A 12866-nucleotide genomic window follows, 5' to 3' on the forward strand; every position below is an offset into this window, starting at 1 on the left:
ATAAGCCAGGGCACAACACCAAGTTTTTCCCACACGCTCTTGTCTGACAAAGCAGGGTTGGTTATCAGGGTCACTTGATCAAATAATTTGGGCTTTTGCTTGATTTTGGAAGGCCTGAACTATAGCCTGAGGAATGCATTTATTTTCTGGTATCCACTTCATGTTCTGCTTTGTCAACAGAATCAAAATTCTCACTTCGATGTGTATAGACGTGCACAAGCATTTGATTATTCATTCGTACATGTTATGTTGGAGTTGGAAAGCACTTTTCTCTTTTCTCTTGGAAGTGATTGGAAGCAATGGATTAGAAAATTGAAAAACAGGAAAGACAGAATCAAGGTGTATGAAAAACAGGGTGTTTGCTGAAGAAGCCAGCCTTCTTGCTACCGCCGATGGCACAAGTGTCTCAGAGAATCCTGGGGGCAGATTGTAAGAAGGTTATGGGGGAATTTCTATTTTTTTTGCTTTTGCCCACTCTGCATATATCTGCCTTAGGGATAGAAAGTTAATCTCAAGTTACCTAGGGTTTTTCTTTTTTTTCTTTTTTTCTGCTGCTGCCAGTGCTTTTTAGTGGCTGCTGTTCTTCTGGTTCCCTGAGGCGGAGCATAGGAGGCCTGGAGAGGCCCAGGTGCCCCCAAGTAGAGCACTTGATACATTAAACATAGGGCCAGTTCTTCCCTGCTGAGGGCCCCGTAGTCTGGGTGCAGTTTTATTGGTGCCCCCAAAATACTTCTTTCTTTATGACACAGTCTTAAATTTCTAAACTTTTTACACCTTGAAGGTTAGGTAAACTGCAATGGGTTTGTAAGTATCTTTGGCTCTGACTTTGGTCAGCAGGTTGATAGATTGATCTGCGGTTTCCATAGATTGTTGTACTTTCCTACCAGCTGTTAGAGAAGAAGTGTTGCCTCTGGTAGAGAGTATACAAGAATGTTTGGATGTGTCCAAGGTCTTAGCATAGCTAGGTTTGGCCAAGGAGAGGGGGCCTGAGGGTGTTTTCTTCTTTATGTTCTTGGTCAGTGGCCCAGGAGAAGTATCTCTGATGACAAAAAGAGAGTGAAATTAGCTACCTTTTTCTGGTCCTATTGTGCAGAGATTTGAGTCAGATGAGGAAAAGCCACTTTGGTGTGAAGAGACCGACCTAGATTCAATCCCAGCTCCATCATTTATGAGACTATAGTATGTTACCTAACTTCCTGGAGCCCCAGGTTCTTCATCTCTAAAGTGGGAATAATACTGATAACTTTATCAAGTCAATGAAATGTAATTCTGCAGCTTTCAACTGAGCACTTGAGGTTTTTGTTTTTGTGTTGCTTTGCTCCTTCTTCTCCTTCCTCTCCTCCTCCTTCTCCTTCTTCTTCTTCCTCTTCCTCCTCCTCCTTCCTCTTCTCTTCCTTCTCCTCTTCTTTTTTTCTTTTTATGGCCTCAGCTGTGGCATATAGGAGTTCCCAGGCCAGGGGTCTAATTGGAGCTCCAGCCTATGCATAGCCACGGCAACACCAGATCTGAGCCACATCTGTGACCTATACCACAGCTTGCAGCAATGCTGGATCTTTAACCCACTGATCGAGGCCAGGAATCGAACCTGCATGCTCATAGACACTATGTTGGGTTCTTAACCCATTGAGCCACAATGGGAACTCCTTGTTTTGCTTCTTGATAACATAATCTCAGCCAAAATTTGAACTGAATATACTGATAATCAAGCTGAGAAAGAGAAAATAGGATAATTCCATTTTTTATTTTGTATATAAAATACAATTTCAAGTTTAAGAAATTTTAGCTTTGATGAAAACAGAAATTTCATCTGTCCAAATTGCCTCTGTGCTAAAAGTTCTGTTTCAGAAAGTCACCCTCCTCCCTACTTACACACAATTTCCTGGGAGAAGCAGTATTAACCCATTCTGTATAAATTAGTTTCAGATAAACTTAAAGCAAATCCTCCTGACAGTGGTATCACTTTCACAGAAGAAGATGAAAGCATATTACTATAGTTATGCTATATTTTTTTCAAAGAAATGATTCCTGCTGAGTTTCATTATTGTGAGCACTAGATTTCATCACAGAAATGCAGCTGAAGTTCAGTGGCTGAAGGGTTAGAGCACAGTTACTTGTACTGGATGAAGACATGATCATTATTAAGATGAGTGAAGCCATGATAATATCTCTATTTTCCTATTTCTTACATAAAATTGCAGTTCTATAAATCATCAAAATGCAATCCAATTAAATGTCTGGGTGTGAACTTGCAAGGCCTGATTGCTCACTTTTTGGAAGAAGGATCAAAGTTCCTTTCTTCTGGGTTGCATTACTGATCCAGGAAGTGCTCTGATATACATTCTAAGAATGCATAAGAGTTGCATCTAAGGGAAAAATCTGTTATTGAGATTACACTTGGAGTTCCTGTTGTGGACCTGGGTTAAGAACCCAACTTAGTATCCATGAGAATGCAGGTTCAATCCCTGGCCTCACTCAGTGGGTTAAGGATCCAGCATTGCCTCAAGCTGCAGTGTAGATCACAGATGTGGCTTGGATCCTGAGTTGCTGTGGCTGGGGTGTAGGCTGGCAGCTGTAGTTCCAATTCAACCCCTAGCCTGGGAACTTCCATATGCTACAGATGCAACCCTAAAAAGGAAAAAAAAAGAAAAAAAAGAAAAAAAAAGCTTATCCTTAAAAATCCTTAGCAAGGCAACTCACTGGAGGCTGACAGGAAATCCACTGCAACACGTTTCTCCTCCAGTGTTGGAGCAGATGGATCTTGCTTTGGTTGGGCACCCAGGGAGGACGCTGGCTTGCCCTGGGGCCAGGTTGCATGCAAAACAGCTCCCCCTTTGCTCCACCTTCACACTGTGATGAGGTGAGAGTTGACATTGGACAGCCATGCAAATCTACTGAGAGGTGGTCGAGTCACAACCCCGACACTCATCCCCAGGCATGGGAACAACAAGCGGGATTTGGGTTGGGATCAATTACATTCCTTGCATGGCTATTTCCATATCTCCCTGTGCCTCTTTCTTTCTTTCTCTCTCTCTCTTTTGCTTTTTACCTAAGAGTATATCTTTAAAGTTTAAAAAGTTAAATGTACATATAATAGAACTCCCCTGAATATGCACTGAACTCTGTCATTATTTTAAATTCCTCTGCTTTCAGACTCAGGATTTATTAGCGTTTCTGACTGATGTCCCCATTTATCCCTAGAGCTCAGAGTCACAGAGGCTGATAGACAGTGATGCAAGTTTGCTGAATGGCTGACGTACAGTCTAGGCTCTGAGAGTCATTGATCCTTACTTGTGTCTGCTCAACTCCACAGGGGACCACAGAGCTTTCCTAGGTGGTCTGGGGCTGTCTCTTTTGTTCAAAAACATTCAGCTTTTTCCTCTGTCATAGTGAATAATTTATTTAATACAGTCAACTCTGGTCAGACACACAAAAAATCATTTGGGTTTCCTCACAGATGAGGTAAGTGAAGGTTTATTCTCATGACAAACTCTCTACTCATTCTGGTACAGATTTCTCTTTTCAACAGTGCCAGCTGTTAGGTCTTTTGGTTTGGAAGTTGGGCATGTGGTGCACCCATGTTGACCAAGGGAACTCCTAAAGTGCAGCATGGAGCTATGCAAAGAGCAAAAGACCTACAGCCAATTGAATGTGACTTACATGCCAAGCTTTAGGTAATGAGAGCTGATACTTACTATAAGCCAGATCCTGTTATAAGAGCTTTTCATATATTAGCTCATCCTTAATCTTCCTCCAAATCCTATGATGTAAGGCTATTATCATTATCTCCATTTTGAAGTAGTGGAAACGGAGGCAGAGAAGTTAAATGACTTGCCCCAGGGCACTGAGCTAGGAAGTAGCAGAACTGGGATTGGAACCGAGGTGATCTGGCTCAGTTCCTAAGTGTTTCACTGTGGCTTCTCTGTTTTCCTTCGCTCTATCTCATTTAATCCTCATGAAAACTCTAAACAGCAACTGCTATTATCTACCATTCAAATATGAAGTTACAAAATGAGCTCAAATTCACCTGTTTGTATGAGAAAGATTCAAAGCCTGGGTCCAGATGTTTCCAAAAAGCACTAACTGTCAAAACACTGTTTCAAAGAAGGACCTGAGTTGAAGCTGTGACTATGCCTCATGCAAGAACCATCACTTACTCTTCTGGAGCCTCGGTTTCCTATCTATAAAGGTGTGAGGATAGAAGCAAGTGAAATAAGTATTAATTATTAATTTATTACTACTCATTATTCATAATAATAAGTGAAAACATTTCTTTCCAGTGTCCCTGGCAGGGAGTAAGGGAGCGTGTTTAGATCATTCTCCTTTTTTTATTTTCCCAGAAATGATATAATGAGCTTCAACCTAGAAGAGTCCTTTCCTAAGCATGGAAGTTACTTCCCAGGAGGGACTTGGGTGCTGAAGTGCTTGGATCTGCCTCATTAATCTATGTGGTAGAGAAGTTTCTCATTTTCCTGACTTTGCTTGGAGCCCAGGCTCAGGCACAACCTGGAGGATAAAAGGAGGCTACTTAAAATAACACCAGCTATTTTTATAAAAGTGATAAAATATCTTGAGCAAGAGAAGTGGCTCCTAAAACCAGCTGCTATGGTCGCTCCTCTTGATGAAGAAGGTTTATTCTCATGACACATTTCATAGCTTTATAATCTGGGCTATTAGAAAACAGAAAGCCCAAGGAAGCATTTATGACATCTTATAAGGCTAAGGTTATTTTAAAACCTCATGAAACCATGGACAAATATTCTTCAAAATCTGAAAGTATGATTCTGGGAGTGTGGGTGTGGAGGTAAGTGAGAGCCAGACTTGATTGTGAAGAATTGGATTTGGAAGTGATAATCTGGGACTAATGCAGTGAATGGTACCAGTGTAGACTGATTTGCAGAGTAGATGGGGAGGTAGGCTGGGTCCAGATACTAGCAAAGGACAATTAATTTGGAACTTAGCATCATTTGCTCTCAATAGTTCACGGGACCATGCTTATACTAAATTCCTAGATCCATTATCTACTGCTATGAAATGGTTCTGTTGGTTGGCTGTGTACATTTGTGTGTTTTCATGGAGCTAGAGGGTTGGCTGGGGGTTGGGCTCATCTGAGACAGCTGGTCTTTTATCCTCAAGGAAGCTAGACTGTGCTAGGGTGGAGGCATCATTACAAGAGGATGAGCCCCAAACATATCAGCTCCTTTCAAGTTTCTATTTCTGTCATGTTTGCTGAGTCTTATGGGCCAAGGGAATTCATGCAGCCAAGCTCAGACTCAGTGTAAGGAGATGTCGCAAAGCTGTGGATACTGGGAGATCATATTCATGGAAGGAGATTAATTTAATCATCTATGATAGTTCGCTCTCTGTTCGCTCCTATAAGCAAATACACTCATCCCTTTTAGGACCTTCAGAGTCTCACCTAATTATGACATCATGGAAGAAACTTATGAATGCATTATTTGAATCTGGTCTAGATGTTTATGAGGCCATTTGGGTGCAGCTCCTCTTCATCTAGAAACCTGTGAATGAAAAAGAGGCATTCATTCCCTGACTGCTTTACCCCATATCCAAAAGTGAAACAGAAGACAGGGTTAAGCTGACCACAGTAGAAAATCTCATTCAAAAAGGAGGGAGAGGTAGCATGTGAGGGCCATTGGGCAGTGACATCCGTCACCGCATTGATGGCCAGGGTTTATTCAGCGAATGTGGCTGGCCCCTTTCTCTTGAACTGCTCGGCGTGTGTCCGTCCCCAAACTGTGTGCTCAATGGAAGAGGATGACCTTTCCTGAGACAGGAGGATCATTCTTTGGTCAAGGGCATATGAGTGGCTGAGCTTCCCTGCTAGACCCTCCAGAAAAGCTCTCAAGGTCTATTTGTAGGACAACCTTGTGTGGTCAAGCTTCCAAGACTCCAGACACATCTAAATGAAGTGCTGCCTGTGGGAGACTGCCCTTCTTTAGAAAAACAAAGTGAGATAAAATGAAGCAAATACAAAAGAAGAGGCGTAGGAGGGACTCAGAGCAGTCATGGATCCGTAAGATTTCTGAACTCCAGCCAGGGACACAGGGTCAGGGTTCCTTAGTCTAAAGTAGGGAATGATGCTTGATGAGGTCCCAGCTCTGCCCCTGGGAGTGGCCTCCTAACCCATTGTTCTCTGTGGCTCCTGCCTCTACCCTCCGGTCTTTCTTGTTCTGAAAGAAACAGTCTGTCTTTGTAGCTAAGAAGCTTTCTCAACCTACTTCCTGCTTGTAGAGCCCAGAGCCTCTATTCATTTTGAACTATCTCTGCCCCCGTAAGTCCAAGCTGATACAAAGCTTTTACATGTGGCCACTCGGTGGGAATTCTATGAATCTGACTGGGTTCACCTCATGCCCTTAAAGTCACATACATAATTCTTTTTGAGACGGACCTCTCTCTATTTTGGGCTGAGCGTCAGGGTGCTGTGGGACCTTGCCTTGAAGATTTTTAGAAATTCTTTATTCTAGTTGAGAGGGTCTAACTAGGCACTCTGCTGACTCCGTCTGAGGTCTTAACAAAAGGTCTTATAAATAAACTTCTGAGTTGATCTCAACCCTGAGGTCATTTCTCACTTTTTGAATGTTTTACTGACTTAAAGATGGTGAATGTGAATGTGAAGTAGTTTTGTTTTGCAACCCATTACCTCCTAGTTCTTTTGCGTTTTCTGAACTTCTCCTTGCAAACCCAACAGTTGGCACTTTCACCACTCTGCCTGGAAATCTCCTGAGTAAGACGTACGAGTCCATTTTCTATCTTCCCAATTAATACAGGCAATAGTTTTGCCAATTGGTTTTATTGCACACCATGAGCCACTATCTTCCCAGTCCCCAGTGGCAGTTTGCACACTCTGGTAAACAGAATAAAGACAGGCTCTTTAAGAGATCCCTGTCCTAATCCTCAAAAACTGTGACTCTATCAGCTTACCTGATGAAGGGAACTTTGCAGACTTGATTAAGGTAAGGATCTTAAGATAGGGAAATTATCCTGGATTGTCTGGCTGGGCCAAATGTAATCACAAGTGGCCTTATGAGGGGAAGGAAAGAGGGAGGGAGGCAGGATAGGCAGAGGAAGAGGGACAGATACTGATTTAAAGATGATACCCTAATGGCTTTGAAAACTGTTGAAGTCACCACAAGCCAAGGAGTGCAGGTAGCCTCTAGAAGCTGGTAAGAGTTAAAAAATTTTTTTTCCCCTTGAGCTCCCAGAAGGAAGGCAGCTCTTCCCTACACCTTGATTTAAGCTCTGCGAGACCCCTTTTGGACCTCTGACATTCAGAACTGTAAGGTCATAAATCTCTGCTATTTTAAGCTATTAGGTATGTGGTAGTTTGTTGTAAGAGGTGATTGGATCCATCCATTAGTGAGTTCAAGTAGACAGAAGCCCGAGTTCAGAGACTCTCAAAAAGGATCTGAGCTCAGAGAAAAAAAGGTGGCATTGTCTTTTCTTTTCCTTTTTTTTTGGAACCCAAGCAACGCAGTTGGAATTTCTGCCTTTTTACCATAAAGTGCAGTCAGCATAGAGAGGGGTTTAGTACTCCACTAAAACTTCTGTGAGCTATTGGTCTTTAGTTGGATATTTAAGGCATTTTCCAGGTATCTTAGTGCTAAGTCCATTCTTCTTCTCCACTAAAACAATTTACAAATTCAAAAAGGATATTATTTGGTGATGCAGCCTGGCAGAGAAAGCATTACGATCCATGGAAGTTAGCATAGCTAAAATTTGTATTATCTTAAGCATGAAATTGTAATAAATCAGTGAACAAATGAAATTGGTGTGATAGAGTCATAACCTGCAAATATTTTGTCTGTCAGTTTCACGCTTGGGTGGTTATTAATGATAGCTATTAACGCATTCATGTGGAAAGACACTAATTCCTTTCTTTTAAAAATGATTTTTATTTTTTCCTTTAAAGCTGGTTTACAGAGTTCCATCAATTTTCTACTGTACAGCAAAGTGACCCAGTCACACATACATGTATACATTCTTTTTCTCACATTATCCTCCATCATAAGTGACTAGATACAGTTCCCAGTGCTATACAGCAGGATCTCATTGCTTATCCATTCCAAAGGCAATAGTTTGCATCTATTAACCCCAAATTTCCAGTCCATCCCACTCCCTCCCCCTCCCCCTTGGCAACCACAACTCTGCTCTCCAAATCCATGATTTTCTTTTCTGTGGAAAGGTTCATTTGTGGTGGATATTAGACTCCAGATATAAATGATATCATACAACATTTGGAAAGACACTAATTCCTAACAGAGATGTAGCAGCTTTCACTTAGTACCCTGGAGTTTGTGGAATACTAGTCAATCAACACACTTGAAGGCTGCATGTTTACTGGGGAGGCTGCATCAGGGACAAGCCTGCTCTTTTACTTTGCTTATGAACAAGAACAACCCAGGAAAGAGTCAGAGCCACTCTGAAAACTCTAATGGCTTGACAAGTGGACACACGAATAATTTATAATAAGCTGCTCGAGAGTTTCTAATTTAATTTCCTATTCTAACTACTGTGAGAGTTCAGGGTGTCAATGTGCCTTGGGAATATTAAAGTGAAAATGAGAATTATAAGTAGAATTTCAGTCTTTTCTGAAGATTGAAGATGCCTCTTGTTCATAAGTCTAAGATTGGTCTTTTATTAGTGAATAAAGAAATGCTTCTTGAATGTGCCAAGGAGTATGTGTGTGGTCAGCCAGAGGCTCACCTCTGCACTGGCCATGCTGGGTTAGAGGAGGAGGATTACTGGGCTGTGGGCAAGGGCAGGAAGCCGTGAGGTACTGATAAATGTTTAACAACATTTACCTCTCAGGAAAAACAAAAGCCTCAATTAGTAGCATTTGCTGATATCCATGGTAAAAACTCCCACTCTGACCAAGTTCAAGCTTCCTAACTGACCATCACTGAATACAAATTTGGGGAGGGATGCGTCTCATTGGCTTTCAGCAGCTGGCACAACGTGGCATCAGCAGTTCCATCCCCTGCAAAGAGCTTTCAGGGACAGAAGCCATGCAGAGGTCATTTCCATTTGGAGCTCTTCTAAACACCTGTGTTTGGACTTTCAAACATCACAGGCACAATGAAGGTTAGCTGTTTAAGGATTTCTCTTCCTTTCTTTTGTTCTTTGATTTTTTTTTTTCCTGAGTGTGAAAAGTAAATGAAAACATCACTGATAACATGGGCAATGCTGTTTATATCCTCCTGGATACACATTCCATTAAAAACCATTGAGACCAAGGCCTGGACTACCTCAAATCTGGGGATGCTTAATGAAGCAAATTCACCAGATGACAAATCCATGTAGGTAACTGGAATTCCTGCTGGATTTTCTTTTTTCTTCGTTTTTGTACCGAACTGTGATTCCAGCCTTAATTTTTAGAGACATGTTTTATGAGAGATTAAAGGCTTTTTTTTTTTCAGTGCTTCATTTAAGTCAATTATGAGTCAGTTGACATCGCCAAGAAGTCTTTGAATATTTTATGATGTGTACCAATGGCACTGCTAATTGGAGATGGTTCTATTCACCTACTCTAACTTTCTATTTCTCCGGTGCAGCCTCCCAACCCCATCAATCTCAGAGCTGCTATGTTTAAAAATTATCCTAAAACCTTTAAAAACAGAGAGAGAATCAAAGATTCATGTGCTGTGATCTCATTGTTCTGAATCCCTTAAGGTGGATGCTGAAAGTGTCAGTTCTGCTCTAGATACTTTGTGGGGTGGGGTGGAGTTTACCTTATCAGGTGTCCCCCTCCCAAGGCTGTGCTTAGAGGCTTGAATTGGCTGATCGGACAAGCATGTGCTCTGTGTATTCCCTACAGAGCAACCATTCAATCATCATTTGAGGAGGATGGTGGTGTCAGAACCTCTGAGGAGGCCTAAAAGGACCCAGCTCCTGTCAGTTCTTTGGAAGGAGGGGAAGGCACTATGTTTTCTTTTACCCCATGCAACAGCCTGAGCCTATATCATCTATTATAACCCAGTACTAAAAATAGGGACAGGGTGGGAGGGATAACAGAACCACAGGACCACCACAATGTTTAGAACAACATGCAATAACTAACATCATGTGTTCAAGAAAGCTTCTCTTGGGGGCTTATAACAGCTAAAAATTTGAAGCCCATCTAAATGTCCCCAAACAGGAAACTAAGAAATTAAATCATGTTTAAGGAATCCAATGAGATTCTACGTAACCGCTAAAAATGTATTTATATGTTAGGATTCTGTATATTATGTATACATAATAATGCATATCATATGTTACATAAAGGTGTATTTATGTGCTAGGATTCTCTGGAGAACACATATACACATATATGGAGAGAGGGAGAGAGGGAAAGAGACAGAGAGAGACAGAGACAGAGAGTTGTATTGTAAGAAATAGGCTTACATGATTATGGAAGCCGAGAAGTCCCATGACCAGCAGTCTGCAAGCTGGAGGCTCAGGAAAGCCAGTGGCGGAATTCCAGTCCAAGTTTGCAGGGCTGAGAACCCGGGGAGCTGATGGTACCAGAGAAGATCAATGTTCCAGCTCAATCAGTTACACAGAAGGAGCGAATGTGGCCTTGGATGATGCCCATCCACACTGAGGAGGGCAATCAGCTTTACTCTACCTACCAATTAAAATGCTAATCTCATCTGGAAATGCCCTCCCGGACACATCCAGAAATAACGCTGAGCCAATATATAGGAATCCCGTGGCTTGGTCAGATTGACACACAGAATTAACCGTCATAATTTATTAGCCAAAAATGCATAAATGGTGTATAAATAACATTTATAGTACATCTCATTTATGTGAAAGATATATATGTGTGTGTGTGTATGTGTATATACACACGTATGTGTATGTGTATATACATACATACATATACATTTTACATAAATGCATATAAATGACTGGAAGGATTAAGGAATTGGGGGATTATGAATACTCTCTTTTCTATTTTGTCTATCTACATTTGTACATCGAACAGACACCATATAATAACAAAATAATGACAAAACCTTAAAAATAAAAAAAAAATTGTTGTAACTGTTCAGTTTAAGAGAGATCTTCATGAGGCTCTGACCATTACCCCTGCCTTCCTAGACTTAGTCTGTCATCCTCATTCCTATATGTCTCTCTTTCCCCTCATCTCCATCCTATCTTAAGGGAAATGCACCATGAACCACATGTGGTAGACTGAATGGTTTTGCTGTCTACACTTGAGGATTCTCCTCAGGACTATATTGTGAAGATGGAGACCAGGGTATCAGAGTTTCCTCGTGAAAGTCAGGGAAGCTAGAAGTATTTACAAAATAAAATGCTAGAGGGGTGTAGAAAAAAAGGAATCCTCTCACACTCTTGGTGGGAATGTAAATTGGCACAGCCACGATGGAAAACAGTATAGAGGTGCCTCAAAAACTAAAAATAGAACCACCATAATATGATCCAGCAATCCCACTCCTGGGCATAGAAAACTATAATTCAAAAAGATACATGCACCCCTCTGTTCACAGCAGCACTATTCACAATAGCCAAAACATGGAAACAAAAACCTAAATGTCCATCAACAGAGGAATGGATAAAGACGATGTGGTACACATATACAATGGAATACTACTTAGCCATAAAAAAGAACAAAATAATGCTATTTGCAGCAACACGGATGGACCCAGAGATTCTCATACTAAGTGAAGTCAGTCAGAAAGAGAAAGGCAAATATCATATGATATCACTCATATGTGGAATCTAATAAAATATGACACAAATGAACTTATCTACGAAACAGAAACAGACTTGCAGACATAGAGAACAGACTTGTGGGTGCCGGGGGCGGGGGGATGGTGAGGGAGAGGGAAAGATTGGGAGTTTGGGATTAGCAGATGCAAGCTATTTTATACAGCATGGATAAACAACATAGTCCTACTGTATAACACAGGGAATTCTATTCAACATCCTGTTATAAACCATAATGGAAAAGGATATGAAAAAGAGAAAACATTCCTGCGGGGGCAAAAACGTCACCACTGCAAGCTAGTGGCTGGCGTGAGGGTAATGAACCATCCCTGTCAGCATCCTCACTGACTCAGACCCCCAGGCCTTGCTCTCAGTTTCCCTTCACATTTCTTCCCTCCCTTTTCTGATGCATGCTCCTGCCACGGGAGATGGCAGCGCCTGGAGAAATCCTCCAGCAGCTAATCAGGATGCAGCCGCGGTCAGCTCAATCCTACTTAATGTCTATGTCAGCACATCCCTCGCCTCCTCTAAGTCTCAGTCCGAGAGCTGTGTTTTTAGCTTTCCGAAATGTAAGCGTGTCTCAAGAGGAGGATTAGCCAATTGGCAAAAGAACAAAGAATCAATTTAGTTTAAAAGAGTTCCTTTAATGGCGGTATTTTGCATCCCCGGTAACTTTCCAAGGCGCTGTGTGCTTTTGTCCGGAATCCTGGGGGGCCCAGAGTGGGCTCCCTTTTCCTAGTGAGGCAGAGAGGGGTTGCAGTGGACCTCCTGCTTTCTGTCAGATGAGAAGCTGAGCTGCAAAGAATAAAACTTTGAAACTAGTTGAAATGCGATGGCAACTACTTAGGGTGTTTCTTGGAGGTTTTAGCTTCTAAAAAGAAGAAAGGAAATTGTCAAAACCTGTAGGGAGAGGATAGTTAAAGAATTTACAGCCTTGCCTATAGGCCGACTAATTGATTACGAGAAATGATCTAACAAGGTCCCCTGGTACTGAAATATATTCCCTAGCAACACAGGGATTCACACTGATGTTTTAAAGTAAAAAGTCTCTTATTGCATGGTTAGCCAAATAATTAGGACGTGTCTCTTATTTGAAGCAGAAAACTGGATCTGGGCAGCATTATCTAATAACT

This window comes from Phacochoerus africanus, chromosome 10, assembly GCF_016906955.1.
Source record: "Phacochoerus africanus isolate WHEZ1 chromosome 10, ROS_Pafr_v1, whole genome shotgun sequence".
NCBI lineage: Eukaryota > Metazoa > Chordata > Mammalia > Artiodactyla > Suidae > Phacochoerus > Phacochoerus africanus.